Raw genomic sequence first — 21,823 nt, 5'->3', positions numbered from 1 at the left:
ACGGCTAGTTTTTTTGTGTGTGTGTGGGTGGGTGTTAAGTGTCTGAGGCTGGAACAGAACTCAGGACCTCCTGACTCCGGGGCCAGCGCTTTACTCACTGCGCCACCTAGCCACCCCTTGTTGTCCTTCATTCTTAAAGAGGACCAAAATGATATCACTATGTTTCTGTCAAGATATAATGTGTCTGACTGTAGCTGGTCAGACCAATATGGGATCAGAAGGCTTTACCACAGGTTGGGTACAAATAGTCCAAATAAACATTTGGAATGGAAAGTCTAAATCTGTGCATCTCAGTATTGCTATTACTGCATAATCAGTTCCCTAGGTTTGACTCAATTCATTCTGTACCAGTTCATAAAAGTTTTCCCAGGTTTTTTGAAAATATCTTCATCATTTCCTACAGCATAATAGTATTCCATCACCTTCATATGCCATAACTTGTTCAGCCAATCCCTAATAGATTGGTATCCTCTCAATTCCTAATTCTTTGCCATCATTAAAAGAGCTGCTATAAATATTTTTGCAATATGGGTCCTAAATTTTTGTATATATGGGTCCTCATAATATTTTAAAGATTTATTAAGTGCTAATAGTAACTTGTTTATTGATTCTATGCTATCTTATTCTCTAAGTGTTTAATATGTTGGTCTCATCTCCCCAAGTAGATTGTGAATTCCTTGAGAAAAAGAAACAAGTCTCATGTTGTGATCTCTCTCCTCTGATGACATATTTCTTTGTCATAAGGATAGATAATATAGGAAGCATAGAGATGTATTCTAGTACATCAGAGAATGAGATCATGTTTCAAAAGAATCACTAAGTACTAAGTAAAGTAATATCTGATTTACTGGAAAACAGAGGTATGTATCAAGTGAGTCGGGTAGGAGGGGTTCCAACCTTTGTTTGTGTGAGCAGGTTTTATAGGGAGAGGGAATGTGAGCAGGCAGGCCTGATGCCTGGGGCAGGATACCTCTAGGTCCAGGAGGAAGCCAGAGATGAAGGAATACAGACTCCTTCATCCCCAGTAGCTCCCAGAACTAGGTCTCTAGCAGACTCAGCAGCCTACCCAGGGGAGCAGGGAACTATCTCTGGATTTTCCTAAAAGCATACTTTTAACCACATCATTCTCTTACTCAATAAATTCCAAGGGTTTCCTTTTATCTCTAGGGACAAATATAAATTCCTTTGTTTGACATTTAAAGCTCTTCTCAACCTAACTCCTACCTACCTTTCCAGTCTTATACTTTGTTCCCCTTTATGAGGTCTATGGTCTAACTAGACTGGCCTTCTTCCTCTTCCTTATAGAAAATACTTCATCTTCCATTTCTGTGCTTTTGACATGACTATTCCCCAAGCTCTCCCTCCTCAAGTCTGCCTCTTAGAATCTATAATTTCCTTCAAAACTCAACTAACTCTTGAATGCAAACAACAAAGAATGGAAAGACTAAAAAAAAAAAAACTAAACCAAAACCCAAACCAAACCCAATTCAAAACTTATCTCAAAGCGCCATCTTCTACATGAGACATTTCCTGATTTCCCACTTCAACAACTTCAAAGTTCAGATGTGTCACCTAAATCTATCCTTTTCTGATCTCTCACTCCCTGTTGCTAGTGTTTCCCTCCATGAATTTCTTCATATTTATTTTTCATCTGCTTATAGGTAGGTATACATGCTATTACTACCAATTGAATGTAAGCTCCTTGAGGTCGACTGTTTCTGCCCTTATCACTGTACCTGGCACATAGTAGGCAATTAATAGGTTCTTGTTGACTGCTTAAGACATTCAGGGACTAGGTACATCTATCTCCCCCTGCCTCCTTCCCCACAAAATGTCACACAAAGATTAGAAGAGGTTAATCTTCAGGGGAAGCAGAGTAGGAATAATTTAACTTTAGGAGCACCTCTCTCCCTCCATTCCCTCCCTTCCTCCTCACAAAGTATTTCCCAACTTGATCACTGATACTTGTAATTCCTAAATCAGGAAAAATCCTTTCATTCTATCATTGGACACACAATGCTTAAGACATAAAAAAAAAACTGGTTGAAGTATCATTTTTAAGATGAGTTTTAGTTAAATTGTAATCAGTTCACCAGGCCACAGGTGAAAATTACTGATCATCAGATTCATCCCTATTTTTACTGGGTTCTTAAACTCAAGTACGGTCATAGGAAAACACAGGCTGGAAAGAGGAGTGGAAGGGAATGAGCATTCATATAGTACCTACTATGTGCTGGGCCCTGTGCTAAGTGCTTCATGTGTATTATTTCGTTTGATCCTCACAACAACTTGGCAAAGTAGGTGTTTCTATCCCCATTTTACACCTAAGAAAATAGACAAACAAGGGTTTAAGTGACGCCCTGAGATTGCTCAGCTGGTAAGCATCTGATGCCTGATTTGAACTCATGTCTTTTTGACTATGGATCCTGACGTCTATCCCCAAGTCCCCTAGCTGCCTCTAAAAGGGTGCAAAGCTAAGGAGATAACAGGAGGCAGCTAGGGGTCTCAGTGGATAAAGCACTGTTAGGAAGACCTAAGCTCAAATCTGGCCTCAGACACTTACTAGCTGTGTGACCCTGGGTAAGTCATTTAACCCCTATTTGTCTCGGTTCCTCACCTATAAAATGGGGACACACTACAGAAGGAAATGGCAAACCACTCTAGTATCTTTGACAAGAAAGTCCCATGGACAAAATCCATGGGATCATGTAGAATCAGGTAGGAATGAGTAAATAACAAAAACAATAACAAGAAGGAAATGACAGATTTTATAGACTCAACACATTCACAATTCCAGTGAGGATGAAGGAGAGATATTTAAAGAGGCTTGAATGAATGCCTATGGGAATCATTGACTGGGTAGCCCAGGTTCTTATTTCAAGGAACTGACCACTCAGTTGATCATGAGTTTGTTGATTCTAAATAATCTACTGGAATACTAGGTTACACATATAAGAGGAAGACTACAAGGCGATGGGAGCACAGCTGTATCAGCTGTAGCTCAGGAAAATGGCTGCTTAAGTCACTGTTCCCAGGACATCAGCTCTGTCCAAATGCTGGCTAGCCCACAGCTGTGAGGAGGGAGGAGGGGTGGGGTTTTATACTGATGTAGTAAATTAGTGTGGACCCCACATGTGCAGAGAGGCCACCTGCGACAAAGGGCTGTCCTTGTGTGGCTCCTAGGGAGGAGAATAGATATCTCTAGCCTCCAGCCCTTCTCCAAGGAAACACATTCCTGCCAGGAGGGGAAGCAGGATGTTGGGGCCAGAGGCCACCACTCTGCTCTTCTCAGAAGTGTATCTCTTTGTTCCCTTAAATGTTGTTCATCCAGTGGATATGATCAGGTGCCATCTAGTTTCTGATCGCTTTGTGAGGAAGAGGGACACCAGGCTTTAGATCCAAGGCTTGATCCCTTTCCTGTATTGTTCAGTTGTTAATCATGTCTGACTCTTTGTGACCCTGGATGGAGTTTTCTTGCTAAAGATACTGGAGTGGTTTTCCATTTCCTTCTCCGATGGATTAAGGTGAAGGGAGGTTAAGTGACTTGCCTGGGGTCACATAGCTAGCTAGTGTCTGAAGCCAGATTCACACTGAGGTCTTTCTGACTCCAGGCCCAATACTCTGTTCTCTGAGCCACCTAGGTGCCTCACTTCTGCTTATTACTATTATATTAACTACAACAATAACTGATTTTTACATATCACTTTACAATGCCCTACCTAATACCATGGCCACAATGACCATGCATAGCAAATAGCAAAGAAGTTTGTTTATCCAAATCATAGCAAAACAGAAATTAGAGAAGGTATCCATAGGAAAACATACACAGATCAATACAGAGTGGAGTCATCCCATGGGGAATGAGGTAACTCAGCTTTACCAAGAGAGAGTATCCTGGATCTCACCTCAGGTTTCTAGAGTAACAAACTAGAAATAGGGATATGATGGGCAACCACCTGATCCTCTCACATCTTCCTTCATCAACCTGAAGGGAGGTTGGCCTCTTCCATCTTCTCTCTGGAAGGGAGGAGGCCTGCCCCTCCCACAGGGTAGGGCCTTCATCTTTGCCAGTAAGGAAAGTGTCCTATACCCATGGACTTTGAGATGGGTGATACACTGAAGCAGATGAAAGGAAAAGAAACCTGTCATAAGTCCATCAATTAATTATGAATAGGTCAGATAAGGCTAACCAGAGGTGTTAGTAGAATTCACTTATTAAGTCCAACTACATAGAAGGTACTGTCTTCCTTTGGGTAGTGAACCCTGGTTTAATGGGCCCAAATCACTGACCAAATTAGATTTTGAAGAAGACATATATAAAACGTGGAAGCAAGGACAATTACATTGTTTTCTTTTTATAATATTGATGGCTAGAGAAAGATTAAGGAATGGGAGCATGCTAATAAGGTGACCTTTGATAGAGTCAACAACTTGGCACATTGTCAAGAACCCAGTTGGGGTGGTGTGTACTACTAGTGTTATCTCCATTTTGTACATGTGGAAATGAAGGCTCAGAGAGGCTTACTTTCCTGTAGTCATGTAGCTAATCAATATCCATGACAGATTCCAATCTAAGCTTTTCATGATTATGAGGCAAGAATTCTCTTTTGAACATAGAGCTAGAGTTAGAAGGGGCTGAAAGGTCCATCTAATCCACATTCTTTATTTTACAGATGAGGAAACTGAGGCCTAGAGAAGTTAAGTGACTTGTCCAAGTTCACACAAGTAGTAAAGAGTAAATATCAGAGGTGGAATTGGAATCCCAGTCCTTACATTTCAGAATCTGTGCGCTTTCCATTGCATGAGAGTCATTCAACTCTTACTCTGATTCTGTTTTCTTTAAGAAGAAGAATTAACTAGCATTTACATGGTGCTTTAAGATCTGCAAAGCATTCTTAAAATGTTACATCATGTTGTTCTCTTAAGAACCCTGGGGATAGGCAATATTATTATTCCCATTTTACAGAGGAAGAAATTGAGTCAGACAGAGGTTAAATGACTCACCCCTTATCCCAGCTAGTAAGTGTCTGAGACAAGATCTGAACTCAGGTCTTTCCAGCTCTGTGGAGTAGGAAGGATAGGACCAGAAAATGAAGATGGGACAACACTGAATTATCATCAGGAAGGAGTTCAAACCACCAGCTGCAGATGAACAACATCATGGGGTGTTAAAAGAATTAGCAGATATAATTACTCTTGTCCTACTCATCTTTTGGATAGGAATTCCTTCAAGTGTGGACTGTGTTTTTGTCTTTCCATGAAGCGTAGACACTCATGACTTATGAGCACTTATATTTCAAAAATAATTGCAGGAAGAAGCTGAGGATGATGTAGTGCAGAGAATGCTGGATTTGGAGTCACGGGGGACCTGGGTTCAGTCTTTTCTCTGACCTTGCCTATCTGTGTGACCATGTGAAAGTCATTTAGCCTTTGGGGGGAAGGTACCTCCTTTGCAAATGAGGGGATTAAACTAGCTGACCTCTAATCTTAAAGGCCTAAATGCATGATGCTGAGGGCTTCATTTAACCATCTGAACACTTTCTCTTTCTGCTGGGGTTGCCAATCATTCAGATGGCCTGTTGGTTTGGAAAAGCTATTTTAGAAGACTACAAAGTAGTTATACGCTGCAAGTGTTTTGAAGGCACATATTTTGGTAACTGGAAGTTTCTATTTATTCTTTTGCCTCTGTTAAACACCACAAATTTACTGAACATACAAAAACAATGTAGCTGGAGGGTAACTCGGGACTGGAAAATTTCTCAACTTCTTTAAAGTGAAACCTCCAAGTTTTATCCACATTTTTCTGCAACCACTGTTAAATCATTTGGTATTTTGGTTGTGGCCTCATGTTCGATGCTGTGAGAAGCTGAGCAGCTCCCCAGTGCCGGATTCCATTACATATTTATATGTAAGGCAGGGAAAGATACTCTGTTCTTTTTTTAGGGTTTCAATTCCATTCCTGATTTGTAAATCAATTTCCTTTTCCTATTCAAACCCAAACAGCTCATATTGCTGCATATTTCTTGTGGTTATTGGTGTTACCAAACACCTAGGAAATCGTCCTTTTTCAGCCAAAAGAACTAGGGCACTGTCGATTAAAATCCTGCTTCTGTACTTCCTACCTGTATGACGTTGGGCAAATCACTTAACCTCTCTGTGCCTCAGATGCCTTCCTTATAAAAATGAGGAGATCAGAAGAGATGCCTCTGAGAGCCTCCTCGCTCTAGATTTGTGATCCTGCTTATTTGCTAAGGAATTTGTTTAATTCATCCAGTTCCTTAATTGGAAAATTGAATCACTTTTTTCAGATAGTGGTTGTATCTACATACAGATTATGATTGTGATTGTTACTTTCATTATGGGCAGCTAGGTGGCACAGTAGATAGAGCACCGGGGCTTGGAATCAGCAAGACTTCTCTTCATGAGTTCAAATCTGGCCTCAGACACTTATTAGCTATATGACCCTAGGCAAGTCACTTAATCCTGTTTGATTCAGTTTCCTTATCTGCAAAATGAGCTGGAAAAGGAAATGGCAAACCATTTCTGTATCTTTGCAAAGAAAGGCCCAAACAGTCACAGAGAGTTGGACTCGGATGTGACTAAAATGACTAAACAACAACATAATCACTATCATCATTATCAGAAATAATAACTTACTTTTATTCCTATAATGCTTTAGAGTTTGCAAATGGCTTTTCTAACCAAAACTCTAATTGGGCATTTTAGTTCCTGGGGCAATAATTATTCTCAAGATTAGACCTAAAGCAAAGATTATGAAATATCAATCGACAAGCATTTATTAAGTGTTTACCATGGACCAGGTACTGTGTTAGGTACTGTGGTTACCAAGATAAAGACAAAAACTATCCTTGTACTCAAGGAGCTTAGATTCTGTCAAGGACCCTCCCCTCTCCCAGATAGCACAGATGGCTGTCAGAAAGAAGAGACTAAAGCAACCAAACACTGGGCCTATCCTCTCCAGCAGCTCCCCGCCCCCCCCGCCCCCCTGCCAATTTCTTGATGTTATGTGTTATTTCTTCAGGATCCCAAAGGTTCCTAAATGGGTGTTTCTGTATGATGGGTGATAATGGATTAACATGTGATTCTCTCCTGAGTAACATTTACATTTTCACAATGGCCTTTGATGCTTTAACAGAAGAAATGAAACATCCAGGGGATTTCAGGTAGATCAGTAGCCTGGTATGGGAGTTTTCTGGTGGATGGAAGGTATTTCAGGGTCTCTCATATCTTGCCACCTAAATGCTTAAGATTGTCTCCACTTATTTTAATGCCATAAAAGTGAGAATAGAGTCAGTCTCAAGCAAATTGGTGAAGCAGGTTGAGTTATCTTGGTTCTTTATATATACCTTCCTTTCCCTGTGATGATGTCCTTTTTTCTCATCTTCCTAGGTACCCACTTCTCTCCCACTTCCTCCCCAATTTCTATAATCAAAACTTCCTCTTGGAAAAAGATTTAATAAATTGGTTACTGTCAACCCATCTCTAGTTTAGTAAATAAGTCTTAGAGAGCTTCCTGAGACCCAAAGAATTTAAATGCTTAATAGTAAATGTTGAGGAAGACCCAAACTCAGATGTTCCTGAATCTTAACCTAACATTTTTCCCACCTGGTCAGGCTTCCTGAACTGAGTTGCCAATGACCCAAAAAGGCTTACTATGTTATCTCTTAGAAGGGTATTTGTGTTTAGCAGATGACAAATCTCTGCTTTCTTAGACCTGTTTAGCTTAAGAAAGGAACAGATTGACAATGTCAGCCTTCAAGAGGCCTTTAGGAAGAGGCATTTTTGCAGGGTGTATTTTCAAAGTTACAGGGTCTTCCTGGCATGCCCCAAATGTCACTCTCTACTCTGAAGATCCCTAAGGCTGCCTAGGAGTGGGTCAGGCTGGCTACATGGCCCAACTGCTCTAGGCTAACTCAACCATGTTTTACAACCCCAAATCCAGTTTATTATGGTCATAAAGATACAATCTGTGTTAGAGAAGAAATTTGTTGTTCTCAATATGAGAGAATATTTAATATTCTAAAATTTAGCTATTTTTCTGATTTTATGTTCAATTATTAGGCATTGCATATCATTGAGAGATCCAATAAGTGCTTGTAGAACTGATCTGAAAGCTGCTTACTCTTCAACGGCCCCCCCTCCCCATGAAAGTTAGGGCCCCCATTTGTTTCTTCAGTAATCCTACCTCCCCCACACTTATATGCTTTACCTTTCATGGATTGACACAAACCAGAAGGGGAAATTCAAACTTAGAAAGAAAGAAGCTCTAAAAATGAATCTTTTTCAGTATCGATTAAATAAACAATGAACAACTATTCATTTTAAAAAAAGTTTTCATGATTTTCATGTCTTAGGAACTAGACTATTGGAGCAAATATCAAAGAATTGGAAAGTGGGGCAGGGTCCAAGCTCCTGGTGTCTGTGATTTAATGACAGAACTGAGGGACCTCTTCTCTGTTAGCAACGGCAGATATAAACCTCATGTAATCTTCTCCTAGAGTGAGACACTTTGGATAAGAAACCTCAAGAATGAAGCTCTTAATTATAACCAAACATGTAGCAAACAAAGAAACAAGGGTAGAGCTGGGACATTTTATTTGAATCTTGCCCACAAATGGAGGCAGTCCTATCCAAATTCTGCTAAAGATCAGTGACAACCTGGAATGTTTCGTTTCTCTGGTGAAAATTTCAATGTAAAGAATGATGCCAATTTATGTTAAGAAATATCAAAGGAACAGAAAGATGAGAGAGAGTCTAGACTCACCACCATGCTGAATTTGGATGTTTCTGAGTTTCCTTTGGGTTTCAGATTGACAGTATTTCCTGATTGAGAAAAAACAGTTTTTTCTTTTAGTTCTTTCTCTAAAAGTTTCCATCTTTTCATTTTATTTATCAATCAATTATAGGTATCTATTATGTACAGAACACTGATTTAGACACTGGGGAAAAATAAAAAGTTTAGATAATACAATGTACTGTTTCTTCCTTTATGAAGCTTTCAGTCTAGTAAGAGAACAGGACATATACACACAAATAACTATAATACAGACAATGCATAATGAGTGCATAGTATTAAACTGTTATTTTTATATCTGCCTAGTTAAAAGTAATTGCCTTGGGGGGAATTCGGGAAGGTTTTCTAAAGAAAGTGGCATTTCAAGTGGGCAGAAAGGGTTAGCTGCTATTTCAAGCTGAGACAAAGTCACAGAGGTGGTAAGGCACCGAACATATAAGGGGGAAATCGTTTGGCTGGAGCGTAAATTACATGGATGGAAGGAGGAGATAACTAAGTCTACAGCTTACTCCCTGTGTGACTATGGGCAAATTATTTAACTTCTCTGGTCTTTGGTTTCCTGATGGGTAAAATGAATGGGGTGGAACCAGATGTTCCCTAAGGTTCCTTCCAGCACTAAATCTATTATTATATGATCCTCTGACCAAATCTGCACATAAAGAAGATTTGGCAGCACTGTGAAATACGGTTTGGGATGTGGAAGAGGCCAGAGGTGCATAGACCTTTTGAGGAGTTATTGCATTAGTCTAAGAGGGTGGTAATGATTATTTGTAGTAGGGTGGTGGCACTGGAGCTAGAGAGGAGATTGGATGAGAACCATGTCAGAGAGGTGAAATCAATAGCCCTCGGGAGCTGAATGGATATGGGAGTTAAGGGAGAGAAAAAATCTAAGGTTGACACCAAGGTTTCCAAAACGAGACTGAGTAATTTATAACACTAATAGATATAGTGAAGCCAGAAGGAGATACAGGTGGTGAGGAAAACATGGTAGAAGAGTGCTTTTTCTGGAAGTTTAGGAAGGAAAAGGAGGAGAGAATTAGGGGACAGTAGCAAACTTGGGTCAGTGGGATGGATTCTGGATTTATCTGAATGAGGGGGGCATTTATATGTTTGTATATCAGGCAGCTAGGTGGTGAAGTAGATAAGTGTTGGGCCTGGAATCAGACAGACTCATCTTCCAGAGTTCAAATCTGGCCTCAGATGCTTACTGGCTATATGACCCTGGGCAAGTTGCTTAACCCTGTTTGTCTCAGTTTCTCATCTTTAAAATGAGCTGGAGAAGGAAATGGCAAACCACTCCAGTATCTTCTCCAAGAAAACCCCAATGAGGGTCACAAAGAGTTGGATAGAACTGAAAAGACTAAACAACGACAGCAGCAACAGGCAGATATGAAGGCAACAGATGGAAAGAAGAAATTAAGGAGCTATAGAAAAGAGAAGAGGTGATGCTAGAACAAGGTCTCTGGAGGCAGTGGAAATGGATGGAATCAAGGGCACAGGCAGAGTGCTTAGTCTTCATAAAGAATATTTCCACTGAAATAGGAGAGAAGTAGGGGACAATGAGAGATGATCCTGAGAGGTTTTGAAGAAGGAAGGAGGGTAGTTAACAATTTTGTTGCATTAAGAAGGCAGGAGGAGAGAAAGGAACAAGTATTTATTAATAGCATCGACTATGTGCCTGAGATTGGGCTCACTTTACAAATGTTATCTCATGTGATCCTCGCAGTATCTCTGGGGAGTTGGTGCTATTATTATATTCATTTTACAGTTGAGGAAACTGAAGGAAGACAAAGGTTAAGTGATTTGCCTCAGGTAATACAGCTAGTAAGTATCAGAGGCCAGATGTGAACTCAGGTATATCTTCCTGACTCTATGCACAGCTCTATCCATTGATCCACCTGGCTACCTCAGTTAAGGTGAAACAATGAAAAAGTCTGATTAAATTCAGCAAATATGTTGAAATATTGCTGATGATTGTGCTGTCCAAAGTGTGTTGCTCTAGCACTGGGGATAGACCTTCACTAAGTCATTCTCAATTTCTTGTCTGATCTTTCTAGTAATCATTGGATTCAATGGCCATGGCAAGTGAAATCTTTGAGTGTGGAACAGAACTATTGTTGTTTTTAAAAGACACATGATAATTGCTTAGCAACATTGTATAGTAGATAGAGTGCTGGACTTGGGGTGAGGAAGAGATTAATTAAAAACTCACTTCTCACACTTGGTAGCTGTGTGACTTTAAGTAAGTAACAGAACCTCTCTGACCCTCAATTTCCTATCTTTAAACTATAGGAGTTGAACTAGATGACTTTTAAATTCCTTTCCAGTCTCAAATATATGTATCTTATGAGAACTGATTTGTTTTTTCTGTGTACTCAGCTGACTGTCCCATATCAAGATATAAGTAATTTGGGTCATAGTAACTTTACCAGTTAAGGAGATTGTGTGAAAATATGATTTTGGCAAAGCGTGTTTAAAATAAATTAGAAACTGCAAGTTACGTCTTGGGTTATATTACTATAGTCTTTCAAGGAAGAAGTTGTTGTAAACATGCAAACTTTAATTCTGAATTAACACTAACATATCACTTAAAAGTAAAGTTGCTAGTATATCTCTGTTTATAGATTGCTTAATACTGCCATGGTAAACAGGCAATACCCGTCTAGGCAGTGCCCAAGGTCTTCAAAGATTTAATATATGTCAGTCTTGTTTTATAATCTACATATCATATAGGAGATAGGGCTACCTAGAGTTGGATGGGACTTCTTAGGTCACATAACCCAACCTCTTCATTTTACAGATAAAATAATTGAGAAATTTGTAGTGATTTACCAAAGGTAGTAAACATAAGAAGTGGGATATGGCATAGTAGATAGAATGCTGGATGGGAAGTCAGGAAGATGTGGTTCAAATCCAGCTTCAGATTTGCCATGTGATCCTGCAAAAGTTGCTTAAATGATGTCTGCCTCAGTTTCCTCATTTGTAAAATGAGGGTAATAATAGAACCTATACTCTAGAGTTGTTGTGAGGACCAAATGAAATAATATTTGTAAAGCACTTTGCGAATCTTAAAGTGCTATATAAATGCTCACTATTATTGTTGTATTAGAACCTAAGGTCTCTAACTCCAGAGCAAGTGTTCCTTCCTATGGAGGTATTGTATTGCTTTCCCTTCTCCTGCTGTCCCTCTTTGTGCAATTTGTGGGATTTCCAACTGACCATCCTTTAGTTAGCAGCCTGTACTCTGAGCAATCCTTCATGTACCATGCCCAAATTGTAATCAAAACCATATCCCTGATGGGAAAGACCCCTGATCAGGTAGTGCCTATAGGTTATAAGTTGTATAGTTATTTTAGAGACCATATCTCTATTATCTCTCAGAAATTTGAAAAATTGTGTGTGTGTGTGTGTGTGTGTGTGAGAGAGAGAGAGAGAGAGAGAGAGAGAGAGAGAGAGAGAGAGAGAGAGAGAGAATCTCACTATGGAACAGTCATCTATTATATAGTATCCTCTAAATCTTACACATTAAATTATGAGCCTCTTTTTGCCACTGCATTGGAAAGCCTACCCCCTCTCTTCTGCCAGTCCCACTAGTCTTTTAAAATGTGCCTCAACTTCCATTTCCTCTTGAAAGTCTTCAATCTATTAACCAAAAATCCCTTGTGTTAATCTTCCCTGAGGTCCCGTGAAAGTAAGGATGATGAATGTGTGTTATATGGAAGATGAAAATCACTTTGGAAAGTTTTAAAATGTCAAATGATAAGTGTTAATTGTTAGTGAAAAATTATAATGTGAGCAATGATTGGCTTTTTTCAAAGTGCAGATGTATCTTTCATCTATTGCTGCTCAGCTAAGCACTATCAACAAATATTCTGGGTCTTTTTCACAGTTTTTTTTTTTATTTTTGTTTTTTTGCTTACTAACTCTAAGCACAGCTGAAAGTTCACCACTATTTTTTTGGCTCTTGCCTAGTATCTGGAGGCAACTTAAGACAGGATGTTACATAAACTTAGAATTCCAAAATAACTCTTTTTGATTTTTATTACTAGTAGCATTTAAGTTCCAGTGAGGCAGGATATTTTACAGGCCTACACCACATAAGACTGCTCTGACCAGCATTGTTTTGCAATAACATCATTAATACATTATTAACCAAACCCCACTGTGAAGTCACAAAACCCTTTGAAATGCTATTTATTTCATTGCTTAGTTAGGATACTTAAAATATTGTTCCAATGGAAGTAGCTTCACTTTATAATATTGTTTCATCTAATATTGGTTTTGTTTCTTAAAAAATTTATTTTTAGTTTTCTTTTTAAAAAAATTATTTTTAGTTTTCAACATTCATTTCCACAAGATTTTGAGTTACAAATTTTCTCCCCATTTCTCCCTTACCCCCACCCCAAGATAGCAAGTCTACTGAATACCCCTTTCCCCAATCTGTTCTCTCTTATATCCTCCCTCATCCCCCCCCCCTAACTTTCTTGTAGGGCAAGATGGATTTCTATACCCCATGCCCGTATATCTTATATCCCAGTTGCATATAAGTAACAATTTTTTTTAACATTTGTTTTTAAAACTTTGAGTTCCTGATTCCTTCTTCTCTTCCCTCCTCACCCACCCCAACTGGGAGGATATGCAATTCAATATAGGTTGTACATGTGTAGTTAAACAAACCATTTCCATAGTAGTTATATTGTGAAAGACTAACTATATTTTCTTCCATCCTATCCCGCCCCCCACTTATTCTATTTTCTCCTTTGACTCTGTCTGATGGGGTGCTTGGGATCTATATTTGTAACATCAATTTGTAATACCACTTTATAACATCAGTCTGTAAAACCAGTTTGTAAAATCATACACCCCCCCCAGTCTCAGAGCATTAACTCTGCCCCTACCCCCCCCACCCCCAGCTTCAGAGCATTAACTCTGCCCAGCAACAACTCATGAATTGTTTATTTCAGCTTGGAACAATAACAAGCTATTCTTATGAATCCTTCACTAAAGTATCTATACACATTCCAGTTTAAGCAACTATTATCTCCCCCTTGTATAGTGTCCCACTGCCCCCATGAATCCTTTGGTACCCTATCTCTAGGTTGACTCCTTGGCTGCCTCAATGAATCCTTCAGGACCCTATCTCTGGGTTAACTCCTTAAGAGCCTTGGTTCCCAGACATCAATCTTGTCAAACATGACACTGATGGGTGGCAGACTGGGCAATTCTCCATCAGCCCTTGACTGCTCGCTGACTTAGTGACGTTTCAAGCCTAAAAACACACCTCCAGGTAGCCCCCCCCCCTTGGGCTTTTTCCCAGTGAATCATGGGCAATACGCCTGGGCAGTTATATTAAAAATGAATGTTCTTTTAAAAACTGGCCCCACCTTAACTCCTCCCCAATCCCACCCTTAATCACCTAGTTAGCATAATTGGCATGGATTCTACTATGTATTACCCTATAAAAATCTTAATTCTACCTCTTTGAGGTTGCAGGTCCTCTAAAGGACTCTTGCCCGTGTACAAGCTAATAATAAACTTACAGGTCCCCCTAAAGGACCCTTGCCCTCTGTAAAGCATAAAATAAACTTTTACAACTCTGACTCCAAGTTGGCTTGGGCTGAATTCTTTCAAGACTGAATTGAAGGTTTTCTGGTCTTAAGATAAAGATCAGAGTTCCTGCTGAACCTATTGGGAGACATCCCTCATCATGTCCCCTTTCAAAAATGTTTGTTTCTAACTCCCCTCTCCCCCAATCTGCCCTCTCTTCTATCATTCCCCTTCTTATACCCTCCCCCCACTTTCCTGTAAGGTAAGATACCCAATTTAGTGTGTATTTTATTCCCTCCTTAAGCCAAATTCAATGAGAATAATGTTCACTCATTCCCTTTAACCTCCCCCCTCTTCCCCTCCATTGTAACAGTTTTCTCTTGCCTCTTTTATGAAATAATTTACCCTATTTTTATCACTCCCTTTCTCCTTCTCCCAATATATTCCTCTTGCACCTCTTAATTTTATTTTTTAGATATCATCTATTCATATTCAACTCATCCTGTGCCCTCTGTCTATGTATACATGTACATACACACATATACACACACATACACCCTTATATAGCTACATATGTGTGTATACACACACACACACACACACACACACACATATATATATATAAACATATATATTCCCTTCAACTATCCTCATACTAAGAAAAGTCTCATGAGTTACAATTATTGTTTTTCCATGTAGGAATGTAAATAGTTCAACGTTAATAAGTTCCTTATGGTTTCTTTTTCCTGTTTACCTTCTCATGTTTCTCTTGATTCTTGTATTTGAAAGTCAAATTTTCTGTTCAGCTTTGTTTTTTTTCATAAAAAATGCTTAAAAGCCCTCTATTTCATTGAATGTCCATATTTTCCCCTGAAGTATTATATTCAGTTTTGCTGGGTAGGTGATTCTTGGTTTCAATCATAGCACCTTTGACCTCTGGAATATCATATTCCAAGCCCTTTAATCCCTCAATGTTGAAGCTGCCATATCTTGTGTTTTCCTGATTGTGTTTCCACAGTAGTAAAATTGTTCCTTCCTGGATGCTTGTAATATTTTCTCTTTGACCTGGGAACTCTGGAATTTGGCTATGATATTCCAGAGTTTTCTTTTTGAGATCTTTTTCAAGAGGTGATAGGTGAATTCTTTCAATTTCTATTTTGCCCTCTGGTTCTAGAATATCAGGGCAATTTTCCTTGAGAAATTCTTGAAGGATGTTTTCTAGGTTCTTGATCATGGCTTTCAGGTAATCCAATAATTTTTAAATTATCTCTCCTGGATCTATTTTCCAGGCCGGTGGTTTTTCCAATGAGATATTTCACATTACCTTCCATTTTTTCATTTTTTTTTAAAGCAATTGGGATTAAGTAACTTGCTCAAGGTTACACAGTCAGTTATTTTGTGTGGGTGATAAGTATCTCAGGCTGGAACCAATCCCAGGTCTCCCGACTCTGGGACCAGCGCTCTTACTCATTGCACCACCTGGCCACCCCTATTTTTTTTTTTCATTTTTATAGTATCTTGATTTCTCATAAAGTCATTAACTTCTATTTGCTCTAATCTGATTTTGAAGGAATTATTCTCTCCAGGGAGTTTTTGAAATTTCTTTTCCACCTGGCCAATTCGACTTTTTAAGGCATTCTTCTCCACAGTGATATTTTGGGCCTCTTTTGCCATTTCAGTTAGTCTATTTTTTAAGTTGTTATTTTCTTCAGTATTTTTTTGGGTATCCTTTAGCAGGCTGTTGTAATGCCAAGCAAAGGCAACTTCCCAAGGTTCAAAATATCAGCATAGCTGCTCTCCATTTTATTCAGTGACAAATTAAGAACAGAGAAAATCAAAATATAGGATAATTCAAAATACAGCATTCACCATGTGTAATTCAATAATTTCCAAGTACTACTCCACCCCTGAACATTACATTCATTTAGTCAATAACAAAGCCCCTCTTCTCAAATGGAGATTAGTTTCTAATCATAAACAAAGTACCTTCATTTGGTTAGTCACATAGCACAAAAGAGTCAAAAGTTTCCCACCCCTGGATCACAACTGAAAAGGCTATCTACCCCAGTGTTACAACAAGCTTAAGCACAGCATTTGATACCCAAAGAGAGGTCTTTTCTTCATCTTGACCCGAGGCAAGTTCTCAGCAATCTTTGTTCCTGGGGAGACAAAGCTTAGCAAGGCCACAAGATACGTTCCCAATGTCCTCATTAATTCATTCTCTGTCTGCAAAACAGTCCTAGGACCCCTGAAAACATTAGCAAAACCTCTTCCAGGATTTCTGTAAACATACAACAAGAAAATCCTTCTTCAGGGCTTCTAAACCAACAGCAAGGTTCTAGGACCTCTGCAACAACAGCACTGTCCTTCACCAGTGTACACAATTCATTTTCTATCTGCAGAACAGTCTCTGGGCCCCTGAACCAGCAGCAAGGTTCCAGGACCTCTGCAACAACAGCACTGTCCTTCACCAGTAGACAGAATTCATTCTCTGTCTGCAGAACAATCTCAGGAGCTCTGACTCTGCAACAACAGCACTGTCTTTCACTAGTGGAAGAATCTGGCAAAACAACATCAAAACAGACAGACAAAGTACCAGCATAACAGCCATGTCTCCTCAGTCCTTGGCAGCTCTGGGTGGCAACTCTCAAAAGTCCTGGGCAGCTTGAACTGGCCCTCAGCAATCCTCTCTGTCTCTCTGCCTCCATGATGCTGCTTCCAAAAAATTCTTCTGCCTCTCTCTCTGCTTGTGCCTCTTTAAATTCCCGTCACCACCTCCTCCCAGTTCAGCCCTCTCTTTTCTTGTCAACAAGTCCATCCCACAAGTGGGATTCACAAGTTCTGGGTTTTAACACAATCAATCTGAAAACCAAGCCAATACAGGGGGATCTTTAAATTCCATTACTATTATAGCTGTTGACTTGCATTTCATTATTTTCTTGCATCATTCTCATTTCTCTCCCAATTTTTTCTCCACTTCCTCTTACTTGCCTTTCAAAATCCTTCTTGAGCTCCTCCATAGCCTGTAATCAGTTTATATTTTTCTTGGAAGCTTTTGAAGCAGGAGTTTTGACTTTGTTGTCTTCTTCTGGTTCCATGTTTTGATTCTCTTTGTCCCCAAAAAAAGATTCTATGGTCTGATTGTGCTTTTTGTGTTTGCTCTTCTTGGCCAGCCAATTACTTGACTTTTGAGCTCTTTGCCATGGTAGAACTCTGCTTCCATAGTGGAGAGAGCTGTGTCCCAATTTTCTGGGATTTTCACAGCTGTTGTCAGAGCTATGAGGAGGGCACCCTCTCTACAGCCACCACAAGCTCTGGCAGCTAGTGTTCCTCACCCCAGGACCACCACCCAAGACTACAACCCAGATCCAAGCAGGTCAAAGCAAGAGCAATTACCCTCTGACTGTCTCTTGTTCACCCTATGATCTGCAAGCCAGGAGCTCCAGAGGCATCCACACAACAGTAGCTGCAGCCGCTGTGCTTCTGCCACCTCTGTTGCCTGGGGTGGGGGCCAGACCATACTCTTCCCTTACCCAGTTCCAGCAGAGTTCCTACTTTCTCTTTGGTGTTTATAGGTTTAGAAGTCTGGAAACTGCCATGGCTGCTGGTGATTCACTCTCCTGAAGTCTGCTCTGGCTGGTCTGGGATGCCCCCATGTTTGAGCCAGCACAGCTTATGTGGGACTGCTCAGGCCCCAGTCTGGTGTGATAGACCCTTCCTGTTGGCCTGCCAGGCTGCCTTAAGCAGGAGATTTGCTTCTCTTTGTCACTTTATGGGTTATGTAGCTCTATAATTTGTGTAATTTTTTTTTTACAAGTATTGGAGGTGGTTGGAGTGGGAGCTCAAGCAAGTTCCTGCTTTAACTCCACCATCTCGACTCTACCCCCCCCCAATATTTTTTGTGACCAATAATTAACCAATTTCTTTTTTTTAATGTTATTTCTTTATTTTATTTTATTTTATTTAAGCAATTGGGGTTAAGTAACTTGCTCAAGGTTACATGGCCAGTTATTTCTGGGTGTGGTGCTGAGTGTCTGAGCCTGGGATTCAATCTCCAGGTCATCCCAACACTGGAGCCGGTGCTCTTACTCACTGAGCCACCTGGCCACCCCTAATTAACCAATTTCTAACCAATTAGGATTAGGCAGAGGAATACATCTTTTAGCATTATTAGGAACATTTGATTATGATAGCATCCATTTCAACCCTTAAATTTTATGGAGGGAAAAACTAAGACTCAGAAATGTCAGGTGATTTGTCTAATGCCACATTAATTAACAACAAACAAAACTGGAACTAGAACCCAGGTGTCTTGAAGATCTTATGCTAGTTCCATCATGTTATGACTTCAAAGATACATCTTTTTGGATTCCACAGATGCTTCATTAAAAGGCTGTCACTTATGGAAATAGTTGTATTCTTTCATGGAGGGTGTCTATGTAGTTCAAAGCCAACTGGACTTCTAACCTTTCATAATTTTATGAATGTATGAAACAGACAACCACTCCCAAATAATTCAAGTAAAAGAAATAGAATTTGAGACTTGATCTTATTTACCAGATAATATCCAAAGTCCCACTGTAATCTGTGGTGTATTCATACCCTCAGGGATTGGCCAGTTCCTGTCTCTTTAAATTAACAATGGTATTTGAAAAAACCCAGATTATATGGATCTTGCATGTACCTTCACAGATGTTTCTCTCTTTTGTTTACCTTTGAGTGATTAACCCTTTTTTTTTGGTTTATGCATTACAGATGTATTCCTTGTTCTTCAGAAAACCTAATATTAAAGTATGCAAACATGAAAATGTTTAAATCAAGAACAGAAGCCCATGAAGAAGGGGTTGTTTGTTCTGCAGAAATGGTATATGGCTATGGAAAGTATGCCAAATTCAAATGGAACAGAATGGATGGGGAGTGGAGAGAAGGCACAGAGAGGCACTGCATATTTAAAAGATAGATGAGAAATATCCAAGAGTTTAAGGCAGAAAGAAGGGTAGAAAGCATTTGTGTGAGAATCAGTAGAGGAGAAAATAGAAATGTTATTGCTGTGACACTTTAGACCACCTTGGGAAAAAAATAGGCAAATACTCAAAAAATAGAATGCAAACTGGAAACAGAGACATGACTGAGAGGCATGGTCCTATATCATGTAGTTGCCACTGTGATATTCATAGCCCTTATGGTGGCTATGAATTTGCCGACATAATTCTGAATTACAAAATATAACAGAGTCTCCACATTAAAGACAGAACCAAAACATTTATTCAAACACCAGAAAGTTGAATCCCAACACCAGGAAGTCAAATCCATCATAGCAACAAAGAAATCTATATACCATAACAATGTAGGAGGCACCACCATCCCCAAGCCTTCCCTCTGCTAGAGCTTTCCTACAAACAAATACAGCTCACTGCTGCTTCCTCTCTCTCCCTCAGCTCTAATTGCTCTGACCAATTTTCTCTGGGCTCTGTTCCACCTTTCCCGCTCCATCCCTCAGAAAGTTCCTCTCACCACTCAGGCTTCCATGTGACTCAAGCAGGTCACATGGGCCTATTAATAGATGGGAAAGATCTTCCCATTTACAGTACCCTTACAATGAGAAAAACCCAAGAGTTCAAGGCAGGAAGCAGGGTCAAAAGCATTTGAGTGAGAATCAATAGTGGGGAAAATAGGAATGATATTTCTGTGACAATTTAGCCCACTTCAGAAGAAATAGGCAAAAAGCTTGAGAAATAAAATGCAAACTGGAAATAGAGGCATGACTGAGAGGCATGATATAGATTATATATCATGGCTGCATTATAGAGTAGTAATGAGAGATTACCATTATCTGACTGTCATTCAGAGTTCTTTTTCTCTGGCAAAAGCAAAATAACTAATAATTTCATTTTTATTCTTCATTATTTAAAAATAATTTTTTGATTTTTACAATTTCTTGCAACATCTCTCCCCCCTCTCTACTACCAGGGGACCATCCCATATAACCAAGATTATTGAAGAAGGAAGAGGAGGACGAGAAGGAGAAGAAAGAAGGAAGAAAAAAAGAAAGGAAGGAGAGGGAAAAATCCATTAGCAAAAACTGATCAATATATCTAAAAATATTAAAATATATGCAATGTGTCATACCTATGGACATTCTACCTCTACAAAGGAGTTAGGGAAGGTCTTCTCATATCTCTTCTTTGCTTGGTGTTTGTAATTTTGCAATATTCACTTTTGATTATTTTGTGATTCCATTTACTTGTGGTAGCCATTGTGTGTATTATTTTCTTGTCTCTACTTCCTTCATTTTTCAATGTGCTGATAGCTCTTAACATGCCTTAATGATAATTTCATTATTTAAAAGGTAGAGGAAGGGACAAGAGGAATTGCTCATCTAGACCTGATTGTGATATGTATTAATGATAATTAACATGCTATATATATATATAATGTATAAATAAATATATTAACTATATAGCCATATATTATGTTTTCAGATTGCTTAGATTTCTCTCTGTATCACTCTTGGAGAGACATCCTCATAACAAAGACTTAAAAAAAAAGTTAGGCTTAGTGCTCCATGTCTGTAACCTCAACTACTGATGGAGAGTCTGAGGATGGCAGTTTTCTTGAGTGCATTAGTTTTGAGCTGCAATGGGTCATGTCTATAAGGTGTCTGCACTAAGTTCAGAATTGACATGGTATACCTCTGGGAGTGGGAGGTCAACAGGTTGCCTGAGGAGGGGTTGACTGTAGTAGTTTGAAAATGAAAGTTCAAATCCCATGTGCTTGATCAGTAGTGGGATTAGGCTGTGACCAATTCCTGCATTTCCAACCTGGGAGAAATATGGAAACCCAGCCTCTTCATGAATGAATGAATGAATAATTAATCAGTTAATCAAAAATTAAAAAGAGAGTGGAAGAGAAAATCATTAAAATGTATCAATACATTATAAAAATTATATGTAATTTATGATGTTAGAAAAATTCTGCATACATCTCTACCTTTGAAAAGGAGGTGGGAGAAGAGGTAGAGGTGACATCTTAATATTTTTACAACATTTAATTTCTCTTGTTTGTTATTCTTTCCATCGACACTTTTCCAGTTGTTGTTTTCTTGACTCTAATTAACTTCACTTTGCATTAGTTCATCTAAGTCCCTCTGTGCTTCTATGCATTCATATTAATTATTTCTTTGTTGTTGTGCAGTCATTTTAGTCATGTCTGACTCTTTGTAACTCCATTTGGGGTTTTCTTGGCAAAAATACTGGAGTGGTTTGTCATTTCCTTCTCCAGTTCACTTTACAGATGACGGACTGAGGCAACAAAGTTAAGGGACTTTCCCAGGGTCACACAACTAGAAGTGTTTGAGGTCACATTTGAACTCATGAAGATAAGCTTTCCTGACTTCAGGGCTGGCACTCTATTCACCTGAGCTATTGTTTCTTGCAACACAGTAATATTCCATTGCACTTG

At 39.2% G+C, this 21,823-nt stretch overlaps 1 long non-coding RNA gene across 1 annotated transcript in view; it reads left to right on the top strand.

Annotated features, from left to right (window-relative positions):
- Positions 1-21,308, top strand: part of LOC138167360 (uncharacterized) — a 28,794-nt gene extending 7,486 nt beyond the window's left edge. The window contains exons 2-3 of the long non-coding RNA XR_011169870.1: positions 19,118-19,226; positions 20,333-21,308. This is a non-coding gene — a long non-coding RNA (uncharacterized lncRNA). The remainder of the gene's footprint in view (positions 1-19,117; positions 19,227-20,332) is intronic.
- Positions 21,309-21,823: the final 515 nt, after the last annotated feature.

The sequence above is a fragment of the Petaurus breviceps genome, unplaced genomic scaffold (assembly GCF_028583685.1).
Source record: "Petaurus breviceps papuanus isolate PSGF00001 unplaced genomic scaffold, PetGlider_PUasm1.0 229, whole genome shotgun sequence".
Lineage (NCBI taxonomy): Eukaryota > Metazoa > Chordata > Mammalia > Diprotodontia > Petauridae > Petaurus > Petaurus breviceps.
Note: the sequence above shows the minus strand (reverse complement) of the source record. Positions and strands in the feature narration are given on the sequence as shown.